This window comes from Monodon monoceros, unplaced genomic scaffold (genome assembly GCF_005190385.1).
Source record: "Monodon monoceros isolate NGI ecotype Baffin Bay Population unplaced genomic scaffold, NGI_Narwhal_1 Super_Scaffold_3, whole genome shotgun sequence".
Taxonomy (NCBI): Eukaryota; Metazoa; Chordata; class Mammalia; order Artiodactyla; family Monodontidae; genus Monodon; species Monodon monoceros.
This window is the reverse complement of record NW_021703780.1, coordinates 94,649,569-94,659,345: the sequence shown is the minus strand read 5'-3', so window position 1 is coordinate 94,659,345 and position 9,777 is coordinate 94,649,569. Positions and strand designations below refer to the sequence as shown.

General features: G+C 46.9%; 1 non-coding gene across 1 annotated transcript; it reads right to left on the bottom strand.

The window, feature by feature from the left end:
- Nucleotides 1-7,672: 7,672 nt before the first annotated feature.
- On the bottom strand, nt 7,673-7,779 carry LOC114908235. The gene has a single exon (XR_003796924.1). It is a non-coding gene; the product is annotated as a U6 spliceosomal RNA (small nuclear RNA).
- Between the last annotated feature and the right edge of the window lie 1,998 nt (nt 7,780-9,777).

The following is a 9,777-nucleotide window of genomic DNA, read 5'->3' as shown; positions in this document are numbered from 1 at the left end:
GTGAATTTGTTGGTCGGTTCCTGGCACAAATATTTATTGAGCACCTACTGTGTACCAGGCACTGTTCTAGGCACTGGAACCATAGTTGTAAGTCAGCCATTGTTCCTGCTTTTTTGGGGTGTATAATCCAGTGGGGCAGATGGAAAGTCAACAGTCTGTCAAATGATGACAGATTGTGGGGACCCCATGATGGAAACAAGGTGAGGGGGCTGAGATGGGGCTGCTGGGGAGCCCTGCTGTCTGGTGAGAGCAGAGAGCAGGGAGGAGGGATGTGGAGGCTGGAAAAAGGGAGGCTGAGGACAACCCAGGGCCTCCTCCGCAGTCCTGTCCAATGACTGCAGAAAGGACACGTTAGTTCAAATAAACAAATAAATCTAGAGAAACGTGATCTGTCATAGTCAACTTGATACCATTAGTCATGATTCCCTCAAGGATCAGAGCAGTGGGCTCGGGTGTCCGGAGCCCTGGGCTCTAATGCCAGCATAGCCCCCAACCCGCTAAGTGTCCTTGGCAAGTCCCCCACCACTCCGGGGCCCCTGGATCCTGGAGTCCATGCCGAGGAGTGGAGCTCAGTGCTTTCTGACCACCCTTGGTCATGAAATGACCAGCACTTTCCATGGGAGTTTAACAGCCCCAGAAAGGCAGATGGCCGATTGCCGCTCAGTCCCCGACTGTCAGAGTTCCCCCTGCTCTGCCCAGCTGTGCAGTTGCCCTGCCTCACTTCACTGGCTTCCAGCTCCGGGCCATCTTTTCTTTTACGTGTTTAGTCACAGACCGGATGGTTGGCAAATCACAGTGCCCGGGGCGCGGTGACGATATGGCCTGGATATTCTTCCAGAAAGCCATCGCTTACTCTTTGTTCAACCCAAATGCTTGGGGGTTGCCTGCCGTGTTCTGTGCTTTTAAAACTTCCCGTCTCCAAGAATCAGAGCAGATAATAATAATCCACATCACAGCAAGGGCCACCGTTTATTGAGTACCTCCTGTGCCCTCAGTGATTGGGATCATTGCATTTCATCCTCCCATTAGGCCTGCGAAGTGGGCACCGTGGCCACAATTTCATGGATGAGGGACCTGAAGCTCAGAAAGATGAAGCCAGCTCGCGGTGGGGGTGTGGTCCTGAGTCACAGACATCTGGCTCTGGAAGAGCCGTCCCTGCCGCTGTGCTGCCCTGCAGTCCTCTTTGCCGGCTGCAGGGGAGAGCAGCAGGAGGGCCAGGGAAAGGTGGGGTCTGTCTCCACCGAAGACCCTGCTTGTCTGCATCTCCCCCCGTGGCCAGGCTCTGCCAGCAAAGGGTTGTGCCTATTTAGAAGTGAGTCGTTTGAGCTCATCCAGCAAAACCTCTTGGCACAGCCTCGCCCAGCCATAGCTCTGGCCACAGTCTTGAAGCCCAGGCCTCCTTTCCATCCCCCTGAAGTCGCAGAGGAAATATCGGCCCTGCTTGTCCCACATCTGCCTAGAAGTGGTGACAGAAGTCATTCTTCCGCCTGGGCCGCTTCCCTTGTCGACAGCGCCGGACACACAGACCCAGCTGGGCATAGATGGCCTGTGGCAAAGGGAGGCTGGAAGCAGGAGACACCATCTCAGGTCCTGTTAGAAAGAACCATCCCAGGGGCGGGGATGCTGGGCCAGGCCGTGGGCCCTGTCTCCGACGTTGCGTAACTCAAGCAACACGATTTTATTCCTCCCTGTGTCCAGGGCTTCAGTCCTCATGTCATGGGACACACCTCCGAGGTGTGGCTCTTTCCGGCCAAAGCGATTTGTCTTCAGGAGGTTTCAGTTACACATCCTGACATTCGAGGCGGTGGATGGGCAGCGTGGGCTGTGGCGGGTTTTGCCCTCCCAGCAGCATAATGGTGTCCTCAAGACCCTGACCTTTTCCATCTCTCCACTCTGTTACCCAGTGTCAGCTTCATCCAAGGCCGGTTCTGCTCTTGGTCGGAGGCCAGCTGCCGGCAGCAGGGGCTGCGCCTGTGCAGAGGGGCTGCTTTCCAAGGCTCTCTCCTGTGAGGGAGAAGCCTCTTCCCCAGGAATCCTCCAGGAAACCTTTCCTTGAAAGTCACTGGCCGGAGGGGAATAGGATCCTCATCGAGGGGTTAGATGAATCCCCTCTTGCCTGAGTCATTCGTGGGTTGTGCTGAGGACAGTGGAGAGCTGAGCAAATTCAGGTTTTATGAGGATGGAGGAGAATGGTTGCCTAGGAGGCACCAAAAGGGTCCGCCTGCTTGGGGCGCAGGGAGGCCCCAGGTAGCACCAGGAAACCAGCTGCGTTTGTGGCTGATTCTTAAAAAACGCATTATGTGCCGGAAGCATGGCTGAAGTAGAAACCAGGGCTGCAGAAGGGGTGAAGAGAGAGCCGTCCACGCTTCTCAAATGTCCTGTTACTGTTGGCCCTGCCCTTCCTTCTCCCCACAGAGGTCTTGAGGAATTCCGAGACTCAGATTGTGAGAGCTGATACCTGGGTGAGGACTCTGAGATCCAGAGGGTGGAGTTCTTCCTCTCGGAGGAGCTGGGGCAGATGCCAGCCTCTGAAGGCTCCACCCACCGGCCTCAAGTACCCCAATCAGAAGCCACTACTCTCTTCTCCAGGGTCCGCGCTCTGGTGCTAAGACGATGATCAGAGTTGTCAACGATAATATACCATTTTACAGTCTTAGGAAGTTCTTTTCACATTCATTATTTTATCAATGCCCAAAGCCATCAGGTAAGTATGAAAAACTCTTATTAAAAACTGAGAAATCCATCGAGAGCTGCTGGGCACTTGCCAGGTGGCCCTTTCAGAAAGGGGGACAAGCTTCCCAGAAGAGCAGAGAAGGGGCCCCGACACACATGACTTCCCAGTTTTGCACTGGGTGACTCTGGACCATCTGAAGAGCAGAGTGTTTTGATACTACAGCTGAGGACACATTTCTTGACCTTAAGGAATAAGCTCTCAAGCTTTCAGCTTTTAAAAAAGAACATCAAGTGATGTGTACAGCAGACATCACCCCATCACTGAGGTCTGCCCTATCCTTTCCTGAGGCTCAGACCATCCATCTCTGAGCCTCTGCTGGGGCCTGACCATTCCTCGCCCAAATCCCTCACCTCAGCCTGGTGCTCACACAGACTCTTCCCCTACCTCTGCCTAGAGATTGAAACTCGCTTGCCTGTCCTTCATCCCAGCCCTGATCTGTCTCTCACCCGCTTCTGAGCCTTAGCCCACCCTTAACTGCATCCTTTACCCAAATACACCATTGTGGACCCCATCCCATCCCTCACCCCATTCCCGAAACTACCGCCAGCCCCGATAACCAGCAAACCACCCAAACCCAAATACCAAACATCACCCGACTTTGGCCCCCGTGCATCCTTCACTTTGTTCTTGAGCCCCAGGGCTAGGAGCGAAGGTGCTTATTGGACGCATCCCTGGGAAATTTCATAAATGCTCAGCAGTCAGTGGGTTCTTTTTTAGGCTAACAGAACAAGTGTGGCTATCACTTTGTCTGCAGAGTCAAACTGGCTGCTCCCAATGGCACTGCCCACACCGAGGCCAGGCCCGAGAGGACACTGGGCAGAAGACAACCCCCAGCAGTGCCATTTGTACCCAGATCAGGTGGAGGGAGTTGAGTTTTGCAGTCAGTAAGCTGAGCAACCACATGAGTGCTGCACACGGAGCCTGAGAAAAGTGCGGTAATTACTTGACGTAATGACATGGTGATGAGGCACCTCTGACCCAGGACAGGCGGGCGCAAATCACCCGTCTTTTCAAGCCAACAAGCAAGGTTCATTTTTCAGATTGCTAGTGTTCATTAGAGCTCTGGATTTTCTATCATTCCAATTGTTCACTGGTTTGCCTTCTCTGTACCTTGCTGAGTGATTGACTTTCCAAAGCACCGTGGTTCCCGGGAGGCCGAGACAAGCTCTAGAAACGCCCGGTGTGCTGTCGTTACCCCTGGCAGCGCCATTGGGTGGGCCAGCCTCTCTCATCTCAACCTGCCGGCAATAACCCGAGCCATCTTTCTTTGGGAAAATGTCAGCTTGATTAGAGGTGGCTTCCACAGTGGATTGGGGGCGGGGTGGTGGTGGGGAAACAAATAGCTTCAGTACTCTTTTTTAATGAGAATTTTTTTTTTTTGCTTCAGACCCAAGTTAGGTTTTTAACTTGCAGAAATGCCCAAGAACTTTCAGCCAGTATTGTAGTTAGACCAAAGCTCGATTTTGATTGACACACAAAACACCCCCTCCTGTTGCTGAAGTGCTGCATACTTTCCAAAGTCATCATTCTATCCGTCTTTTTCACAGTATCCCTGCGTGGAAGGCGTTATTATTGGCATTTCACAGATGAGGAAATGGAGGCTCGGAGTGGGGCGTGTCATTTGTCAAGATGGTGGAGCTTTTCTGAACCCCCATCTCCTGAGCCCTGACTAGCACTCTTGCCAGCGTGGTATTGACAGCTCAAGGAGGGCGGCTGAGGACCGGAAGGCTGGGTGATGTGTCAGGTGTGACTGCCCTGGGAGAGGGGATGTGGGTAAGCCCAGGACACCATCTGTGAAACACGGACATGATTGCAAACCTGGAAATTCCATTTCCTTAGCTGTTCCCAAATATCTACAGGCTTTATGTGATGTTAACTGAATATCCAGATGTTTGACTGACTTATTTTTTCCTCGGGGTCATTGTTAGTATTTGGTCTTTTGTAACAGAGAGCCGAGTGCTTGATATCTGTATCTCCTTTGATTCTTGAAACAACACTGAGATGTGGATGTGCTGGTCCCCGCTTTACTGATAAGAAGTTAAATAACTTGCCTGAGGTCCCCAACTTCAGGGCAGAGCTGAGGTTTGAACCAAGGTCTGGATTCCTCTTATCTACTGCAGTTCCCTCTTCTATATAAGCCTGAAAAAATGGAATTCTAGTCTGAGCTTTGTCTCTTCTGAGTTCTCTGTCCTTGGACGGGTTAACAAAATTCAGTGAACGTTTATTGAGTGAAACTTTGTCCAGGCCATGGGCTAAAGGGAAGTGGGCAGGGCAGGAAATGCAAAGACCTAAAAAAAAAAAAAAAAAAAATCAGGGTCTCTGTCCTGAGTTTTAACATTGATGAATGAATAACTTCCTTTCTCTAGTGGATGAGAATGCATCCATAAATGAGTGAGTTAGGCTGGGTTTTCTGGAAGGGTCCTTCCAGAGTTCATATACCATGGATTCTGTGATACTGATGGTCTAGAGTCACAAGAGGGTGGTGCCCAAATCTCCTGGAGGTCCATCTGGGCTTTCACAGTGTCACAGGTGATCAATCCCACACTTCAGAAAGCTTCTCCGACTCTCACCATCCATGAAAGGTTCTTTATCTTCTCTAAGCACTGTCTTTTGTACAGCTATCTGATTTAATCCGTACACCAACAATTTGAGCTCAGCGTTATTCTTTTTTGTTTTGTTTTGGTTTTTGCAGTACGCGGGCCTCTCACTGTTGCGGCCTCTCCAGCTGTGGAGCACAGGCTCCGGATGCGCAGGCTCAGCGGCCGTGGCTCGTGGGCCCAGCCGCTCCGTGGCATGTGGGATCTTCCCGGACCAGGGCATGAACCCGCGTCCCCTGCATCGGCAGGCGGACTCTCAACCACTGCGCCACCAGGGAAGCCCTCAGCGTTATTCTTATCACCACTTTAAAAATGAAAAAACAGGCTCGGTGATTTTTGTCGCTTGCACAGTGTCATAGAACTAGCACGGGGCAAGGCTGGGACTTCACATGGAAGAGTCAATGCAACAGCTGCTGCCTCCTAACATAGACCATGGGAGTAGCTCAGGCTCTGGGCAAAGCTGGCTTGAACTGAGACCCAGGGCTCTGAAAACACCATCCAAAGATGCTCAAGGTGGGGTCGCAAGTCGTCTGCTTCCCCGCAGACCATTTGGCATTTGTCACACTAGATTTTTTTCATTCTCCTTGGGACCTTGTCTGTGAGTCAGTCCTTGGTGTATGGTAAGACAGACTACGGGAAATGGAGCCAGCCAGGTGATCTTTTGGAACCTCTGAGACGCCTGTTCTGTGACACAAGGGTACTCAGTCTCCCTGCAGCCCGTCTGTCTTGGGATGGGAGATGAGTGGAGCCTTTGGCCCCATCTGCAGAAGACAGATGTCCTCACCACTCAGATGATGTCACTCGCATTTTCTGACCCTTTACAACCTCTTGCTCCTGACAGGTGGTCATCATACCTCATCATGGGCTACCTTCCTCCCCTGGCAAAGGAACGAGGTTGAGGCAGGGCTCTTCATTCGCCAGCTAAAGAGCGTTAAAGTGGTATCTTTGCGATGAATAAAACAAAACAAAACAGAACATCTGGGGGGACCAAATAAGAGTCAATTCGTTAGACAGTGAGTTATTGAAAAAGTAGAATTAGTAGAATATATCACACTACTGGTTGGTAACCAGTTCTAGCTGGTCATTTTTTTTTTCTAATTAAAAAATTTTTGTATGCGGCTGCTTCCCACTAGCTATCTATTTTACGTTTGGTAGTGTATATATGTCCATGCCACTCTCTCACTTTGTCCCAGCTTACCCTTCCCCCTCCTCATATCCTTAAGTCCATTCTCTAGTAGGTCTGTGTCTTTATTCCCATCTTACCCCTAGGTTCTTCATGACCTTTTTTTTTTTCTCTTAGATTCCATATATATGTGTTAGCATACGGTATGTGTTTTTCTCTTTCTGACTTACTTCACTCTGTATGACAGACTCTAGGTCCATCCACCTCACTACAAATAACTCAATTTCGTTTCTTTTTATGGCTGAGTAATATTCCATTGTATATATGTGCCACATCTTCTTTATCCATTCATCTGTCGATGGACACTTAGGTTGCTTCCATGTCCTGGCTATTGTGAATAGAGCTGCAATGAACATTGTGGTACATGACTCTTTTTGAATTATGGTTTTCTCAGGGTATATGCCCAGTAGTGGGATTGCTGGGTCGTATGGTAGTTTGTCTCTATGAATTTGCCTGTTCTGAACATTTCATGTAAATGGAATGATACAATATATGGTCTTTTGTGACTGGCTTCTTTCACTTACTGCATGTATTTCTTTTAAGTTTCATACATGTTGTGGCATGTATCGTTCATTTTTATGGCTGAATAATATTCTGTTGTATGGATGCAGACATCTTACTTACCCATTCATCAGTTGATGGACATTTGGGTTTCCGCTTTTTGCCTATTATGAATAATACTGCTATGAACATGCATGTACAAGTTTTTGTGTGGACATGTTTTCACTTGCCTTCGATGGGGGTTGCTGACTCATATACTAAGTCTATTAAGTCTGTGTTTTTTTTTATTGAACTGTAGTTGATTTACAATACTGTGTTAGTTTCAGGTGTATAGCAAAGTGATTTGGTTTCATATATATATATATATATATATGTACACACACATACATATATGTGTATATATATATTCTTTTTCGGATTCTTTTCCATTGTAAGTTATTACAAAATAGTGAATAGAGTTCCCTGTACTATACAGTAGGTCTTTTGTTGTTTATCCCTTTTATATATAGTAGTGTGTATCTGTTAATCCCAAGCTCCTAGTTTATCCCTTCCCCCCGCTTCCCCTTTGGTAACCATAAGTTTGTGTTCTGTGTCTATGAGTCTGTTTCTGTTTAGTAAATAAGTTAATTTGTATTATCTTTTAGATCTCGCATATTAAAATACATGGACCGCTTCACGAATTTACGTGTTATCCTTGCGCAGGGGCCATGCTAGTTTTCTCTGTGTCGTTGCAGTTGTAGTATATGTGCTGCCGGAACGAGCACTATTAAGTCTGTGTTTTATCTTTTAAGGAACTACCAGACTATTTTCAAAAGTGGCTGGGTTGTTTTACAGTCTAATTATCAGTGTGTGAGTCTCAGATTTCTGCACATTCTGGCTATTATCTGTCTTTTTTACTATAGCCATGCTAGTGGGTATGAAATTGTATCTAATTGTGGTTTTGATTTGGTGGCTAATGATGTTGAGCATCTTTTCATGTGCTTGTTGGCCATTTGGATATCTTCTTTGTGGAAATTTCCATTCATATATTTTGCTCATTTAAAAAATTGTTTTATTATTGAGTTTTAATACTTTTAAAATTTTTAATAAATTTTTTATTTTTGGCTCCTTTGGGTCTTAGTTGCTGTGTGTGGACTTTCTCTAGTTGCAGCGATCGGGGGCTACTCTTCGTTGTGGTGTGTGGGCTTCTCGTTGCCGTGGCTTCTCTTGTTGCGGAGCATGGGCCCTAGAGTGCAGGCTCAGTAATTGTGGCACACGGGCTTAGTTGCTCTGCGGCATGTGGGATCTTCCCGGGCCAGGAATCGAACCCGTCTCCCCTGCATTAGCAGGCAGATTCCTAACTACTGTGCCACCAGGGAAGTCCCTATAATTAAAAAAAATTCTGGACACAAGTCCCCTATCAGAGAGATGATTTGCAAACATATTCTGTGGGTTATCTTTTCACTTTCTTGATAGAACCTTCAATCTATAGCTAGTCAGTAGTAAGCACAGGTGACAACTTTGACTTGCAGTTGATGTCTGAAGTGGGTGGGTGGGCCAGTCTTCATAGGACTGAACCATTAACATGTGGGATCTGAAACTATCTCTGGATATAGTGTCAGAATTGAGTTGAATTGTAGAACACCAAGTTGGAGTCTGGGAATTGCTTGATGGTGTGTGGGAACCCCCACATGCACTGGAATTAGTGACCATAACCTTTAATGCCTTAATCAGTTTGGAAAGTTGATGGCCATTTTATTCTTCACATATTTCTTCTACTCTGTTCTATCCTATTCTATTCTAATCTCTCTTCTCCTTCTGGATTCCAATTGTATGTGTTAGACATTCTTATATTCTCCCTCAGATCCCCTTTTCTCTATTCTGTCTTTTTATGTATTTCAATTTGTATACTTTCCTTTTTGTTTCAATTTGTATACTTTCTACTAACCTGTATTCAGGTTCACTGATTATTTCTTGGGCTGTATCCAATACCTTGTTAAGTCCATGTAATGAAGTCTTCATTTCTAATTTTGTATTATTCATCTCTAGCACATCCATTTGATTCTTTTTTGTTTCCATGTCTCTCCTTAAATTTCCCATTCATTCACATATACTATCCATCTTTTCCATTACATATTTTAGCATCTTTATCATAGCTATTTCAATATTCTTGTTTGATCTTTCCAACATCTGGGCCATCTTTAGGTCTGCTTCTATTGACCATTTCCTCTGTTGACCATAGATCACATTTCTTGCTTTTTCATATGACTTGTTATCTTCGGTTGCATGCTAAACATTTTATATTAAAGAACATAGAAAGAGAAACACTGTTCTGTCAGGCTGCTAGAGCAGGGGCTGACTTGGTTGGATCTGAAATTGAGCAGTGTTTGGACTTTGTTATAGCCTTCCTTTCATTCATTTCACCATTGGCTTCACATTACTTGAAGGCAGAATCAGTACTTTCCCTTCAGCATGGATTAAATCATTGGCCATATAATTGAACTCAGTTTCTACCTCCCTCACTTCGCTGAGGTCATGCTGGCCCAGAGTTCCAATTGTCTAATCATGTGGTTTGTCTTTTGGGCAACCAGCTCCCATCCTGAAGCTCTCTGGAGGTCCACCATAAGTTACCTCATGAGCAAAACAAAGAGTTCTGTCACTCAGGAAATTCCAAGAATTTTTGAAGCTCTGTGCCAGGAATCAGGGACAAAGACCAGATGTGTTCTGCATTATACTATAGACTTTCCCTCAGCTCTCCTGCCCATCCCTCACCTTCTGAGGGA